Genomic DNA, 17711 nt, shown 5'->3' on the forward strand with positions numbered 1-17711 from the left:
GTTTCACACGGGACATGAACAGCGGCCTCCTGGGCGAGTCCGGTGTTTTCTGACCCAGCTATCCACCCCAACCTCCTCTCTACGTTGCACTTGTCGCTCTTTATACTTCCTGGTTCACGATTACGTGGATTACATATAGTACGAATTGATTTTGTGGGATATATACCAATTACAGAGCATTACTTTTCATAAGTAAAGCTACGAACAATGTATGAGAACAGCCTGGCTGTCCCCATTACGATCCAACCACAAGTAAACTTGTGAAGCCTGCTGCACTAAAAAACACACTGTACAAAATCTGATGTCATGACTTCTCTCTCTGACTTTGTGACCATCAATCAACCTACAGTCACAACGCTGCACAGAGAGAATTTCAGCTTAGTTACTCCAAAAAGAGTGTCAGCAGCAGGTTGTGTGGGTTGAATATTCTCTATATCAGCACATACATTGGATTTGACACAAAGTTACTTGATATTCTCTCTCTGCTCTGCTGCAGCAGATTTACCGATTAATAGATTTCTGGAAGCCTTTCATGTTACACGACCGGGCATGACACATGCAGATACAACTTGCTCATATTCCACCTCATGGGAAACGTTAATATTTAATACATTTGGCCCATACAGCACAAAGGTTTACTACTGAGCAGCACTTTGCAGCTAGTGATTCTGACAATTTTTTAATTTGCATGTTTTTCAACACATGTCAGATACAGCTCTATTACTAACAAATGAGACGGGGAATGCACGCTTAGGCTTTTCATAAGACACTGATTTCTGTGATTTACAGAGTACAAGTGGGTTTAACAGATCACTAAATCACTGGAAGACACATTCTGTGACTTGTGCTGGATTTAAACGCTTCGCTGTCTGCAAATGTCAATACTACTGGGCCTCAGAAAGCTTCCTCCATTTAGAGCCTCAACAGAAAAGGAAAACCACCATTAGCTGCTGCTGTTTTGCATTTTAGATTTCAAATGTCTCAGCTTTCTAAATGTCTAGTTTTTCTATCACTATTGAGATTTTCCCAGATAATTTATGCAAATAATAATCGTCAGCATGTTCACCTTACTTTAGGCCTCAAACTCATGAACAATATTTCACTAATTCTTGTAGCTTAAAGGTGCAATGTGTAAGATCTGGTCAAAATTCTGGTTTAAAACATTCAAATGAACTAACATTATCAACAGAATGTGAAGAGGTTACAGTGTTGACACTATGTCAAAGACGTTTATGTTTTGTGTTGCAGAGATATCTACTGAAATGAGCATGCTAAGCAGCTAGCCCCGGCCCGTCCTGTCTTACAATACCACTTGTACCTCGAGAGGCGATAGTGAGTCACTGTAGCGTCCAGTCTGCCCTCATGAGAGGACAAAGAAGTAGAGCTGCCCTGAGGGCTTGTCACATTGTAGGTACAGGGTCTGGATTAAATCCACAGCGGCAGAAACGGGAAAACGAATCGTATTTTCCTTTTCGACCTCTCCGCCACCCGGAGACTACTTTGGTGGGAGGATGGCGTGCGGCGGCTCTGGGAGACGGGCCTTCAGTTAGCTGCAACAACTAGCATTCAGCCAGCACAAACCCCATCGCAGGGAGTTACAGCGGGCTGGCGCTGGGTCTAACCTGTTTAACAGCCGTTGGGCGTCGGAAGTCGGGGGGGCCAAGGGGTCAATGCCCCCCCACACACACACTTTTTGACTTTATCTTTTTAAGGTCGCGAATCACTGTATCCCCGCAAATGCCCCTATATTGCACCACTGTAATAAAGATCAATCACTCCCGTCCACCTCGTGCATGTCCAGACTGGAGGGTGTCAGAAGTGGTTTTTAGTCTCATTTTAATCTGTGCAGCAGCTGTCTGCACGGCTCCTTCTCAGCTGTGTCTCACGTAACCGCAACCCGAACTGCAAGTCTATTTCTTTTCGACAATATGTGTAAACGCAAGATCGATGCCCAATAAAAAAGTACCGAATAATATGTTTATCCACAATTTGCAATCGGCGGAGCAGAGAGTGTTGTGGATCTTTATCCAATCATAATCAACCATCGTGTAGCCTAATTCAAATTAAATCACAGTGATCTGACATCCAGCCTGCTTCATACAGTGTCATAATGAACCGGATATATATTTTTACACTTCTCAACTGGTGGGCTGGCTCTCGCCTGAACCTCGCCGCTGCCCGGGGCCGTGGAGTTCTCTCTGCGCAGTGCGCCCTCTCTCCCTGTGGGGAGGGACAGGATGTCAACCGGGGCGGACTGTCCTCAGATGTCAGCACCCTGTCCCGTGTACCATACTTATGCTGTGTGACTTTTTGTCATCAGCATTCATAAACACACAATCTTTATGATTAAATCTTCTTAGATCTGTGTCCAGAGTGGTCCAGAGTGATGCATTTAACTTTAATATGTTCAAAATTTTCATCTTGGGGAGCATGAGGCAGTCCCCTTTGCACTGGCTGAATTTATGTTACTGCAGCTCCGCTAACTGAAGGTACTTCACATGGAGCTGCTGCACACTCTACTCCTGGCGAGGTAGTGGCGAAACGGAAATACAAGTCATTTTCTCGTTCCTGCCACTTTGGATTTAATCCAATAAAAAACTATTAAACGTACACAGACTGTACAGCCCCCCGGTTAGTGTCACAGGAAACATAACATAAGGTAGCAGTGTCATTTTGACTATCAGAGTTTCAGCAGTTTGGTCAAATTGTGCATATTCTTGTCCTGCTGTTAGTTAGTAGTTGGCTTTCTTTTTTTTAAATAACCTTTTCACTATAAATTTAGATTGTATGGACCCAGTATAGAGGTGAAATGCTGCCCCCTGTTTATTTGGAGCATGTGGCCACATTGCACCTTTAAATTAAACATTTTTTCAAAGCTGCATTGTCAAAAAGATATTGCTATTATTTTTACATAACATGTTCCATGTTGGATTGAAACGGTTATGAGCTCCATATTATTTAAAAGATGTCGGTCGGTGTGGAGCAATAAGCTCCAAGAATGCGTAGGATAGAGCAAATTAAGTTCACATGCCTGAAGAACATATTTCCAATGGGAAAAGCGTGCACCACCAAGCAGGCAGAAGGTTTGATTTACCGCGTTGAATATGATCAACGTTATATCTCCCGCATCAATGTACCCAGAGCCCGTTCCTAAAATTAAACACAAATGAAAACTGAGCGAGGACGTCGTTTGCTTTTCCAGCCTCTCAACATTGCAGTGTAATGGATGAAGGAGGAAATAATATTGCCTGTCTTTTGAGACAGAAGAATTGTGATTTTATTCCAGCTCGGTGCGCTCTCTCACAAGCTGCTTCAAGCTATTGATGTCTGTTCCCACATTGTTATTCCACATTCAATTCACAGATACCACTTTTAAAAGTAAAGCCCCATATTGGACGTCAATGCAATGATGACCCCCGCATCCTCGTGCGGCTTTCATCTGAGCAGAGCTTTCATCTGTGGATGAACTGGTCACTCTGCATGCACAGCCCAAGTATAGCTACTCACAGCATTAAACTGGCTGTATTAAAGAGAGTGGTTTTTTTTTATTCTGTAAAAAACGGCAGACATTCAAAATACTCAAAAAGACAAAATGAATGCAGGAAGCTGGGTTTCTTTAGCCTCGAACCACAGTAAATGGTTATATCAGCAGCACCACAGCTGATGTAATCAGGGAGAGATATGCACTGCACACACAGCAAGACTGAAGCATAGCAGGGGAGGGAGAGCAGTTCCTGTCTGCTCTTTTTATAGTGATATCATGAAATTGTCAATCTCTCATCTTTGCACACCTATTTGGCTTATAGGTTCAATATTAGAATGTGAGCTCGAACCTCATAACTTCTTTTGTATATTTACCAGAGCCTGTGATCTGATAGGCAGGATTTATAGGAGTGTCTATGAGCACACTAGTGGTTGTCATCCAACCAGATGAACTCAAGTAGCCCTTCACCATCCCTCATCTTCCAAATGTGTTTGAAGTGGTTGTCAGTGAATACTATTAAATATATAAAAGTGGGAATTATTACAATAATTTCAGCTGTTAATTCATTAATTTTAGCTATTCCAACCATTTATCTATTAATTTTTAGCTAACTATTTCAATATCTACCCTATATTATTATAGTACAGTGTGTAGGATTTGGCGGCATCTAGTGGTTGCAGATTGCAACCAACTGAGTACTCCTCTGCTCACTCCTCCCTTTCCAAAACTGCGCTAACGTGAGCCGCCGAGTGCAAAACCGTTGTAACGCCGTTCACCTCGCTTAGAGACCATCCATACCATAATACCACTACTTTAGGAGCAACGGAAGTCAGAAGGCGGCTGGCGGTACCACGGTTTTGCACTCGGCGGCTCACGTTGCCACACTTTCACAAGCGTGTCGGAGAACTACGGTGGCCTTCAGGTAACGTAAAAACATGAAAGGCTCTCTCTAGAGCCACAGTGTGTTCCAATCCACGTACTTCCAGAAGTACACTTCAATGTAGTGCACTTTGTGCACTCTGTACTCACTTGAGTAGTGCATAAATTTCAACGGGGTAGGATCGTCTCAAATCGAATACTCTGCGGCACACTGACCGGAAATGACGATCGCAACTTTTGACCGCGGCTCGCTACCCGCAAAAATATCTTCGGAAAAAAAATTAAAGCAGAGTGGAAATTACGTTTCCAACGTCGTTGCCTACCTCTACCAAGTGTCCTCCTGTTGGCTGAAAATGCACCGGTATGTTACGTATTGTATTGTTTTATTCTGTTATCTACGTCTGTTTGAATAGCGGTCGTGGCTCCGCCCCTTCCGCTACGTAGCCAAGATGGAGGCAAATGAGTGTGGAAAGTGTCCAGCGTTCCACACTCAACGATCTGACCGTTTTGAGTACAACATCCGGGTACTTTGAGTGCACTGCATTTGCCGTACTACCCAATTGGAACGCACTATGCACTCAAAATAATGAGTATGTAGTACAGAAGTATGCGGATTGGAACACACTGCCAGTGTTTGGTTTGTCCGTTCTAGGATACTGCAGAAACATGGCGGAGCAACATGGCGGACTCCGTGAAGAGGACCTGCTCCGTGTGTAGATGTAAACAGCTCATTCTAAGGTAACAAAAAGAGAAGGTGATTATACACTAATGAAAACATAGTTATTAATATCATCATTCTGATAATAGATCCCCTAAAATGTTACTGTTCCTTTAACTGTCTCATCTACTCCGTTCTTCTGTCTTGCTAAATAGTTTCATGCACTCTCAATTGCAACATTTGGTGTCAGTAGACTCAATATTTGCATATATTGTTAAATCAAATCATGATGTCTGATGTCTCCTCCACGTACCCCCTAGCACGTATACCCACGAAAACCCTAGTGTATGAGCACCCGTGGTTGGGATCTACAAGCAGCTAAAGAAACAGCTGACCCATCTGGCTTCAAACAACCTGAAAACGTACAACACAAGGTACAAAATGGGCATAAACATGTGTTACTGACTCAAGGTGTTGTCCATATTTAGAGGTATGACACAGAGTTCTCTCCCCCATTGTCAAGCTGGATTAATTTGGAGCCATGTCATATTTTGGGGGGGGTTTAACAGCTTGACAAGCTTTGGTATTTAATGCTCTTCACGGTGACATATTAAAGAGGACCTATTATGCTTTTCTTCAGGTGCATATTTGTACTTTGGGTTGCTACTAGAACATGTTTACATTTTTAATGTTCAAAAAATGCTTTATTTTTCTCATACCGGCTGTGCTGCAGCACCTCTTTTCACCCTCTGTCTGAAACACTCACTGTTTGAGCTCCCCAACCCCCCACCCCTCCTGAAAAGCCAGATCTTCTCTGATTGGTCAGCTGTCCCACTCTGTTGTGACTGGCTAACCTAACCGAACCAAACTCTTTGGACTCCACTCCAGCTCCGCTCTAAGGAGCTTTGTTTGAGAACCTGCCAAACTAGCCGATAGGCAGGTATCATGCAAATGTGTTACTTGGTGACATCACCACGCTAGGAAGAAAAGGCGGAACTTCAATCAAGGCATTTCAGGCAGTTCAGGAGAAGTGTTTCTGTGGGGGAGAGTAACTCCTTTTGGTGTGGACTTTGTAACATTGTGGACCTTTTACATGCACAAAACACTATATAACACACTGAAGGAAAGAGAAAAAGGACAAAAGCATAACATGTCATCTTTTATGAACTGATTTCCAGTTGATGAACATTCATTTCGGTCTTTTCAAATAAACAATGCATGTTTTTCTCACAGTTGTGTGTATAAGATACGTGGCGATTGATTCTCTTTTCATGTCAAAACAGACTATAATGAGCATCAACGCTAATGAACGCCATGCATTGTATAATATGTGTAATACGTATGGTCATTATGGTCAATTTACATGCTTTCAGCACTTGACTTAATTACACTTTGATTCTAGGAAACGACATGTAACATGACATGTTTGAATGTCCATTTCATGCATCGCAGCACCTGAAAAGACGCATATTGTCTTGGGTGGCTGATAAATTACATGCTAGGCTGCAGAAATAAAGCCAGTATAGAGAACGGGTGGCTTTAATTGCTGTTCAAAAATCTTTTATTTTTTTATTTTTTTTCCACCTAACCTGCTAATTACCTTCCACAAAAATGCAGTAAAGACCCCATGCTGTTGAACGTATTTAGACCTTTCTGGTGGTTAATATTGATTCATTAGTATATCATATTTCATGCTAATTTGCATTACAACAATCAACAGCAATTAGGGAACAATTTGAAATGTTTTCCATTTGTATTTTATTTGCCTTGGAAGGATTTCGCTTTGGAGGGCATGTGCTGATATCGCCACTCCCGCTCTGCCAAATAAATAGCGCTCATAAAACTCCGGCGTCTGCTGCACAGGATGGCAGCAAGTTTACAATAAATGTCCGGATAAATCCACGAAAGACAGTGTTGCCAACCAATGAAACACACTAATGGCTTCTCAAAAAGTCACACAAAGAAGCCGATGTAACACCTTCATTTACATGTGAATGAAGTTAATAGGTATTATCGTCTGAATGAAAGAATTTACGGCGTGAAAAACGACAAAAGATGGATGCTGCGAGTGGAGAGTGAGCTAAGACCGGGCTATAGAGATGCTTCATTAGCTGGTGGTACAGAGACACATCCTGTCACAAGCTGCCCCCCTTTTCTTGTCTCTCAGCCAGCTGACTAACGCCGCTCCAATGAACGTCAGTTTTGTCAGCAGTGGTTCGACGTGCTGTTTACCCTGCAAATGTACAACTAATTATTTTATGGTCATGGCCAAAGATAGAGGCGGTCCAGCTCAGCGCAGGCCTGTGGCAAGGGTACCAACACCAAAGGCCCCGCTGGTTCCAGAAAGCCCTCCCTTCCCTTCCCTTCCCTTCCCTTGCCTTTGCTTCGCTTCCTCCCCTCTAATGCGTTCACTGCAGAAGAGAGGGACTGTGTTTCTGTTCCTGCTGCTGCAAATGGCAAGTGGCTCAAGAACGGCTTTCATAAAAACAACAAAAACAGTTGGATGCAAAATGCAGTTAAAATATGACAAATTCCCCTTTAAAAGAAATGGTGTATACGCACAGGCATTTTGCAGAAATTAGATCTCTAATAGAGGCTGCTGGAAAACTACAACTTCAAAGATCATTTATTTTTCATACACTATTTAGATTTCGCCAATTTCCCCTGCTATGCAGTTGTAAGAGAACTTATAATGTGTTCCACCGGATAAATGCGTAGGTATGCTCTACTTCATGACAAATAGTCCTATACTTATACATTTTTCACTTTGTTACTGAGCAGTACTAATTAGTACTCTCCTTAAATCAGTGTTGTTTTACCACTATGACACTGTGGGGTTTCTTGGATTGACTTACCTTGCAATTATCAATACGAGTGAATAATGAGTTTAGGCGCTTTTCTGTCAAAATCAACCTGAACTCGTTTCCATGAGCTGTTTTAATCCTGTTTCTCAGTCCACCTCCAGTCTGTTCTGACAGGTTTCCACCTACTGCCCACCACAGACACTAGTGCAAACCATCAATTTTTCAGCTGTAATGGCAACAATGGGTAGCGAGGAAGGCTGTCATTCCTATAATGACTGTGCTGTCATGAATATAACGGCTATGCTGTTATGTTTTATAGACAGGAAGTCCACATATTCCAAGTGTGAGCATGAAATGCTGTAGCTGAGGGCTGCAAGCTGTGCTGAAACTGCATCAATAGATGATGGTATATAGAGGGAAGGACGTCACGAGACAAAGCCAACTGATCTTTTAATTCGTCTCTTGTTACTGTAAATTCTTTGATGCAGCATTTTTTTTGAATGATTTCTACATGAGAAAATGTTGATGTTCTGTGACGTGATCTGCCAGAGATCAGGACAAAGTGATCTGGACGTCAGTCAAACGTCAATAACGCAAATAAGTCAAATGTCAGTGAGTGATGTTACCTTGCGTTCGCGGCCAATTGAAACAAGCACTAATGATTTGAGACCGGCTTATCACTGGCATCAACAACAACACAAGGCTCCAATCCGCTACAGGTTGCCAAGCGAGGCACACTTACAGTAAAGCGAGGTGGTCATTATGGAAAGTACGCCCCGAGACCGAGCGCAATAATGAATGGCTGCCTATACATTACCTTGCTTATTACATAGCTGCTTACCGAAGACATTAATCACCCGACACTATATGTACTGATTTTAAATGATTTTCTTTAATGCAACTAAGTAATCAGCAAGGCAGCTCGGTAGTGCTGCCATAGAGACGCTTGTAACTACAGTAGCATCCATGGCTACACTGTAAGAGACCTGGAGCAACAAAGCAAATCCAACAGTACCGCCGCACAGTCTCTGACAGATCATAAAAACTATTGTGCTCTCCAAATGAATCAGTATCCAATATGCTCTAATGTAGTTTTGCAGTAATTTAACTTCAAATCAACAAATAACACACTGAAAAGCCACACTAAGACCCTTAAAGTAAAATACCTGGTCAACTAATTGCAAATCAATTTCTTGCTTATCTACTGTATTGTGAAGCCGTGCAAATCAATTCAGCAACACTCCGCATCAGCATCACAGTATTTTTTATTTTTTTTTAAAGGTATGTGTAAGTCCTAAAAGTGAGCGATGTAATCAGCGAAGCCATTCACCATGACCGCCTGCCGTCATTACCGCCAGACGCGGGCCTCGGTGCCAGCGAGTCGGAGGGTAGTCCATCCAAGAATATCTCTTCCAACTTCCCCAAGATGAGTTCCTCTGGAGATGCCATCTGTTTGTCTATCGCCCGTGTGCCACCGTGTGCACAGGTTAGATCAAGTTATTGCAGCAGGCACGTCTCGAGCCTCTGCGGTTCCTTATTCATACAAGTATTCCTCCTCACTCTGTTTCGTTTCACCTCTGTGAAGGAGGTTTTCACCCGCCAAATCTACCTTCATCTTGGGGGATTATTTAATGAGCTGCATTGGAAGTGTGGTTGCGGTTGGACTACATGATCTCCCAAATTCCTGTCATGATCAGACACTTAAAGGAGCAGTGGGTAGAATTGGAGAAAATATGATTTAAAAAAGTTATTTTATAAAACAGTCACTATATCCTGACAGTAGTGTATGAGACAAGAGACCAAAAAAAGCATGTGCCTCGGTGTCCTCCGGTGCTCCTAATGGCATCTGCAAGATTTCACAGACCGGAGGAAAACAACCAATCAGAGCCGAGCTGGAGCCTTGTCGTCTCTGAGCAGCTGTCAATCACTCGCAAACTTCGATCAAATGGTCAAACTAGGCAGAACTGATCAAATATGAATCAATATTCTGTTAATGTAATGCTTATTTCCCACATACAGTACAATTCTTTCATAAACATCTTGTAGTGTACTGTTTAGCTGTAAAAGGAGAAAGTTTGTGATCCGGCAGCCATGTTGAGATCAGTTGAGGAAATACCAAGCACCGCCCACCAGCCGGAGCAAACTTTCTCATTTTACAGCTAAATAGTACACTACAAGATGTTTCTGAAAAGATTTGAGGCGAGAAATAGGCATTACAGTAACATATTAATTCATATTTGATCAGCGCTGCCTAGTTTGACCATTTGATCGGAGTTTGCGAGTGATTGACAGCTGCCTCCGTTTAATGAACAGCCAATAGGAACGCTCTCTCTCTGAAATGACCTGTGATCAGCCAAAGTCCCCCGTCACGGGCTAGATTTTTTAAGGCCTGAAAACAGAGCCATGAGGAGGTGCAGAAGTCTAGTTTTCTCTCAGAACACATGAATAACAATATGCTGAAAGGTTATTATGGAATTTTTGCCCAATGATGCCAAAAGTATTCTGCCTGCCGCCGCTTTAAGTTTGAATTATCTCAGAGGTGTTGAAAAGAGCTATTGTTGACATTGACAGAACATTTACATGAAAAAGGCTTAATGATGACAAACAATAAAATTCTGCAAAACTATTAGAACTGTACTTGTTTTTCCATTTTTTATTCTAGCTCAGCTCGGCGAGTGCCTGAAGCAAACTGACTGATCCGCTGAACCACAACATTTCTATTTAACACGTCTGGATTTACTGCTCGTTGTGTTGGTTTCAGCTCACGGTATTATCACATCCAACTGTGTTACCAACTTAATGACAATTTAATGGGCATTCATGGTGGGAGGCAGTGCTGCAGGAGTAATATATGCAGTCATTCTGTCCACAAGTCAGATAAGTCAATGGGAGCCTTGGCAGTGGGGGTGGGGCGTTCAGGGTTATCCAGAACTTTACAGTCTTTATTTAAACCAGAGTACATTCAGACTCTTCAAAGCATCATTTTGATTGAACTAAAATACAGACATTAAATATTAAAAGTGTTAGAAATATTGTAAACTTACATTTTATTTCTTCAATATGCAGTTTTTCTTTTTTCTTCTTGCATGCCCATCACTGTCTCATCCCTGTCCCTATTATATATTGTCTTTGTTTGGATTTATATCCAGACTGGGCCTTCCAACCACAATCCACTGCTAATATATACAGTATATATATATATATATATGTGACTGCTGGCTATTCACTCCAACACCTATCCTCAATCAAGTGGTTTGACATTTTTGCAAAGAGGCGATTGTATATTGTCTCACAGACCTTATTATTATTCCTTTCACCGAGCTTCAAATGGAAGATGAGTCAAATAGCCTACTTGTTGGGGTGCAATAAATAAAACACTGATGGGGTGATTTTTTTTAGATCGGATGATGATGAAGAGCATATTGGCAGTCCGTGCACATCAATCAAGGCTCACCTACCGGATGGTGCTTTCAGGATGCTTTTCTCTCCTGTTTGATGCAAAGTCCCTCAGATTTTTGGCCGCCCTTTTCTTCTCTTCTTTCCTCCGGTGTCCTCCACCAGCAGGTGTGATCGCAATCTCGCCTTGTTGTATTCCCATATGTTGTCGCCAGCTCAGATGATGAGCGCTCCAGTTGATGGGTGACTGGATAGTGATCATGTGCTGCTCTCTCTCTCTCTCTCTGTCTCTCTGTGTCTGTCTGTGTGTTACTGCTGTCTCCCTCCGCCCGGTGATCTCCCCGCTGCGGCACTGCACCGGGCTATACACGCTAATATACGGAGGAATCAGAAAAAAAAAGAAAAAAAAACGTGCCTCGAGTCGCTGGTGAACTTGTGCGCCTTATTATGGCAATTAGTCACCGGGCCGGTCCGTGCTCGCTCATCCGTGCACCTTTTGCACAAAAAAAAGAAGGAAAAAAAGGATGTGCTTTGCTCTCAGCTATATCCGCTATTTGCACTGAATAAACCGCCCCTGAGAAGCTGTTTTATTCTCTGAAAGAGAGAGAGTAGAGAGAGAGAGAAAGAGAAAGAGAGAGAGAAAATCTCTCCAATCTGCCGGCTGTGAGGCTGGAGGAAGAGGAGGAAGAGGAGCAGAGGAGGAGAGAAAGACTGAGGCGTTAAGGATGGAGAGGATTAAAGGAGAGGGAGGAGGAGGAGGAGGAGGCTGGAACACATTTGTGAAAGCCTTTCCTCTATATGTCCTTTGAATAACAGTGAGACACGGTGCATATTTCCCATGTCTCTCTCTCTCTCTCTCTCTCTCTCTCTCTCTCTCTCACTCTCTCTCTCACTCTCTCTCACTCTCTCTCTTACTCTCTCTCTTACTCTCTCTCTCACTCTCTCTCACTCAGCTGCTCCCTGATGTGTTTTCACTGTGGGAACTTGTGCAAAATAACCTACAGATCATTGATAATGTTGCAAATGTAAAGTCAACTATCTATCTATCTATCTATCTATCTATCTATCTATCTATCTATCTATCCATCTATCCATCTATCCATCTATCTATCCATCCATCTATCTATCTATCTATCTATCTATCTATCCATCTATCTATCCATCATCTATCTATCTATCTATCATCCATCTATCTATCATCTATCCATCATCTATCTATCTATCTATCATCCATCTATCTATCATCTATCCGTCTATCTATCTATACTGTATATCTAACTATCTATCTATCGATCTATGCATCTATATATCTATAAATCCATCTATGCATTTATATATCTATCTATCCATCTATCTATGCATCTATAGATCTATAAATCCACCTATGAATCTATATATCTATCCATCTATCATCTATATATCTATAAATCCATCTATCCATTCATATATCTATAAATCCATCTATTCATTTATATATCTATAACTATCTATCATCTGTATATCTATATATCTATCTATCCATGCATCTATATATATATCCATCCTTGAATGATTAATATCATTAGGAGTCAGTTGTATTTTGGGGACAAACAACAACATTTGCCCAAACATTGTGCTCTGGCTGGTCTCAGTCTCACTCCCTCTTTGTCACACTGATGGATGTTTTGGGGGTTTTTTCTAATTAAAGCTCCACTACGCAACATGTTGGGCAGGTTTATGATTCTGTCCAATCACGGCGCCGTTTAGTCCGAGCCTTGACAGCGAGTGTTTGCAAAGTGGTCCTCAAATTGGTTGGACATCTGCTCCGGTCCCCAGAGTGATGTGGACTGCGGGCTCGCCGTGGGAGCAACCCGAGCCGTGTGAGGGCCGAGTGTTGTGAATCCCACACCGGTGTAGCTGAGCTCAGACCAGCTGCTTGCATTTCGGTCGGGCATCAAAAACCAATACTTGTCGGCCCTAGAGCTTCCCCATGAATCCATTGGTGCGATTAGGTGTGGCACGGCTTTGGCCTCTCTTTCCCTTGTTTCACGTCCCTCCATCAGGCTCCACGAGAATTCAGGCTTGTGATTTGTGTAGAAAAAGCAGGATTTTCTACATAAAAGGCAAAAACCTTAAACAAAGATCAGTGGCTTTTATAATTACAATGCAGAGCATCAGCGTATAACATTAATGATTCAGTAGGACCTTGAAAAATGAAAAATGCAGCTACTCAAATTTTTTTCTCCTGTGCTCATGGTGTATTTAATGCAATTTTGTGTGCATCAAAAGTGTTTCTCAGGGAAACATTTCCTGTAAAATCTGAGAGTAGCGTGGAGAGAATGATAACTTTAGCCCTCTGAACAGGGAGCAGAGGGGACTGGAGCGAATAACCTCCAAGTGTGGGAGATAAAAGCTCGACAGAGAGGCGAGGAGGAGGTCTGCAATCTAAATTAACCTGAAGTGTTATTTCTCAGCCCTATATGACAGGCCTCGTGTCTCCACTTGACGTCTATCTGGTATGCGCGGGGTTGAGCGGCCTAATAATCCTAATCTGAAGGATTATGCACTGTGGAGTTGCAGAACTCCAACCTCTTCATTAAGCTGCCACGATTACATAAAAATGTTGTGACAGGTGATTTGTAAGTATTGGTTGGTGAGTGAGTAGGCTTGTTTGTGCTGTATAGTTGTCACAGTTGCTTATCAAAGGTACATGCCTCCTGGCAAACTTTGTGACAACACGAGTTGAGCTGAATGTGTATACGCTCTTTATACTGCGTTCACACCGCGACATTCTTCTATTCCGTCTACAAAAACGCCGTTAGCCAGTCCCCAGTGCTATTTAACAACATACCTACGTCAACGAGCATTTTAGCAACACGTAGTAGTGTGAACATAGCACTTTGCTGTGTTCACACTACGAGCGACACAGCAATAGACTACAAGTCATTTTTCAATGGAAGACGGTGACATGAAGCTGCAAACTGACGCCCGACACTAGGGGTGTCAGAAAATATCAGAAATATAGAATATGGGGATATTATGTTTTGTGATACTGTATCAATTCTCAAAAGCACCGTATCGATTTTTAACTAACTTAGTTTACATGACAAGAATAACTCTATTGCATTTGCAAAGATATGTGCTCTATCAAAGTAGTGCTATGATGTTGGATTAAAGGGACTGTGATAAATGCAAATGCAGATCCCACTGTTCTGATTGCATAAAAAAGTTTTAAAAGAAAATGTACCCACATTTTATGCATATGGTGGTGTGTTCTTTATACTATGACAGCCTTACTTACAGTATTGCAATATATCGCAATATATTGAATTGTAACCGCACCACAGCAACAAGCTACAAGTCGTTTTCAATGGAAGTCGGTGACATGAAGCTACAAACCGACAGCTGACACCAATGACACAGTGAAGCGTCAACCAATCATATGTTTTTGCTTCACCCTCTTCCGTTCTGTTTACAAAAATGCAGTCAGCCAGTTCCCAGTGCTATTTAACGACATAACTACCTCAACGAGCAACTCTTCAACGGTGACTCGGTGACAAATTAGCTGGCCACTCTGGCCGTTTTGTTGCTTTTGTCGCTTGTAGTGTGAACATAGCTTTAGACATGTCTACACCGTGAGAGGAGCCATCTGTCATTATGTGCATGCAAGTCATCGATATGTCCAATCACTGTCATGCTGGCAGCCGGTCCAGACATTTCAATGGCTCTGCAGGCTGACTGTACAATCACACAGTGAGGTGAGCTGAGCTGGCTGCATGTTGCAGCACTGAGAGGACTACTACTACCAGTGGTGTTGTACTGGCTAATGTCAACAACCTTGTTCGAGTGCGTGGTTCGTCAGCAGTTGACGTGGGTGTACAGAAGCGTGCATGTTTTCAAATGTGCTAATTCAATTGACCTGGTCCTCATCCAGTGCTACAGGCTAAGTCTGTGGTTTACCATACGCTGATGGCTGATGACGTTGCTGTCCTTGTGTATCTGGCTCTTGTTTATGGCCAGCTGTTAAGATGCTATTGTGATAAAGTGGCTTTCAGTCCATCCAGTGAACTATTGTGCTGCTAAATGTGATTTGCCATTAACATGGCCATATTGTGACTAGACTGCAGATTGAGTGGGAGCTTCAGTGTTGCGTTTATGTTCAACACGTTTCTTCTTGAGAAGAAAAAGCACAAGGCCCAAGGCCAAAATATGTCAAGAATCCCTAAACAGGGCTGAGATAGAGAGACCCTGTCTCCTACTAAATGACGTCCCCATACAACTAAACTGCATTCTCAATTACGTTTCGAGGGAAGTGTATTTTCTCCTGGATTACGGTTGCACTTTTCAACAGTTTTAAACCTGCGGTTAACCTTGTAAATTGAAACACGGCAAAACTATTTGGTTAGGTTTAGTAAAAAACATCACGGTTTGGCTTTAAAACGACTACGGTTTTTACATTATTACGCTAAATTGAAATAAGTGAACTTAGTTTCACACAGTCCTATCTTTGTTTGAATCACCCCAACCTCCACTCTATGCAGACTATCATTGCGAACCAGTGGGCAACCTCCAGGACTGAAAAGTGAAGCCAATGCAGAAGTGCCTTAAACTTGCATTCGTTCTACTAGCCAGCAGGGGGCGACTCTTCTGGTTGCAAAAAAGAAGTCTGATTGTATAGAAGTCTATGAGAAAATGAGCCTACTTCTCACTTGATTTATTACCTCAGTAAACATTGTAAACATGAGTTTATGGTCTCAGTCAAGTTAGTTTCAAGTCTTCTTCAGTACAGCATGATGTTCATTTAGTAAATTATGGTCCCATTTAGATTAAAATAGACCATAAAGCAGGGTATGCTTTATGGCATGGCTACTTTGTGATTGACAGGTCTCTCCCACGGCGTTATCTGGTCTGGGAATCTGGGTTTTTGTCTTACAAATTGTACCCTTTCACAGTGTATTTTTAGTTCATAAGAGTTAATAAAATGTCTTGTTCAGCGTTCGGTTGTACTTAACTGGCAAACCACGATGGTGACGGACAAAAACCAAGATGACAACGGACAAAATCCAAGATGACGACGGACAAAATGCCGAACTTGAGGCTTCAAAACGGCAGTCTACAAACCAATGGGTGATGTCACGGTGACTACGTCCACTTCTCATATACAGTCTATGTTGCAAACGTATTTGTGATATGTCAAAACAAAGGTAATCCGCGACAAAATAGGTTTCCCTCGAAACGTGAAACATAATGCAGTTTCGTTTTATGGGAACATCGTTTTTAGGAGACAGGCTAACTCCAGAGGAAATTGCAGCTTGCAGTAGTTAAGAGTGATATTTTGCTTTCTATCATTAAGACGTAATGACCAATATGATGATTGAGCTCATGATGTTCAAAGTCACCTTTCCCCCCTAATCTGTAGGAGTGCCCAGCCAGCGTCCAGGACACAGCGAAGGAGAGAATCTAATATCTGACCCCCCTTGTGACATTTGAATCATCTTTTCTCTCACCCATTGCCACTGCTCTCCATCTACACTGCTTTTCCTTCCTTATCCTCCCTCTCCATGGCGTCTCAGTGGGAGTGGGAGTGTAATTACGCAGTCAGACGGTGTTTACAGACGCAAAAGCGCCTTAATTTATTCCAACAGTTAGCAGTAATTCCCCACTTTAATTTATAGCTCCTCCACCCAGTGGGAAAAGGAGAGAAGCAGATAGTGAGAGCGAGGGGGAGAGAGACGGAGCATATGGACGTTATATTACAGACTACAGTCGACTACAACTTCTACAAGGCTCACGTACACGTTAAAGCCGTCACCATTGGTTTTACTGCACATTTAAGTTGTTTTTCTTTGCAATCTACAGTGTGGTGGGTTTAAGCTTGCTCTATAATGAAAGAAAAACTAAAAAAGATGTCCACGGCTGTGTTATTTGTAGCTAAAACACGTCTGCAGTGTCACTGTTCAGTAATCATTATCATCCAGCTCTTTTATAAGAAGCTTCAGCAGACGGCCAGCTGTGATATTTATGTCAGGTCAGGCTGTAAACCATGCAAAGCAGAAGAGCGAAGGGTGGTTTAGTTTGTCTTTACTGTCATTTAATCAACACTGTGACTGGGTGATAATTCACCCTTACCAATGTGTTAAACTTACCGTCTTGTAAACAGGTATTCAGTGCGATTTACCGACAACAGGGAGTCTTTTCAGGCCAAAAGGTGCATTTACTGCTGCGTTTTCTTAACTTCTAAGTCCTTCTAAAGCTGCGAACACCGGTGAGAAAACTGCCATTGATTACATTCATACTGCCGCCTCAGAACAGCTACAATGGTTCTTATTGACTTTCTGGAAACCATGTGAGGCAAGGTACAAAACCTTAATGACCGCACCAAAAGACTTATGTGTGGGTACCGAAGAAGAAAAACAGCCTGCTGAACTGCAGCAGCTGGCGCGGAAACACGCCTCTTCGTCCCCAGCATGAAAGTGCCGTATTGATGCAGCTGTTGATGGCAATTTCAAAC

General features: G+C 42.4%; 1 protein-coding gene across 2 annotated transcripts in view; it reads right to left on the minus strand.

Moving 5' to 3' along the window:
- The window catches only part of flrt1a (fibronectin leucine rich transmembrane protein 1a), a 49015-nt gene extending 37064 nt beyond the window's left edge, over positions 1-11951 (minus strand). For both annotated transcript variants that reach the window (XM_074611382.1, XM_074611383.1), the window contains exon 1: positions 11280-11951. The gene's annotated coding sequence lies outside the window, so the exon portion shown is untranslated. The remainder of the gene's footprint in view (positions 1-11279) is intronic.
- Positions 11952-17711: the final 5760 nt, after the last annotated feature.

Source organism: Sebastes fasciatus, chromosome 16 (assembly GCF_043250625.1).
Source record: "Sebastes fasciatus isolate fSebFas1 chromosome 16, fSebFas1.pri, whole genome shotgun sequence".
Taxonomy (NCBI): domain Eukaryota; kingdom Metazoa; phylum Chordata; class Actinopteri; order Perciformes; family Sebastidae; genus Sebastes; species Sebastes fasciatus.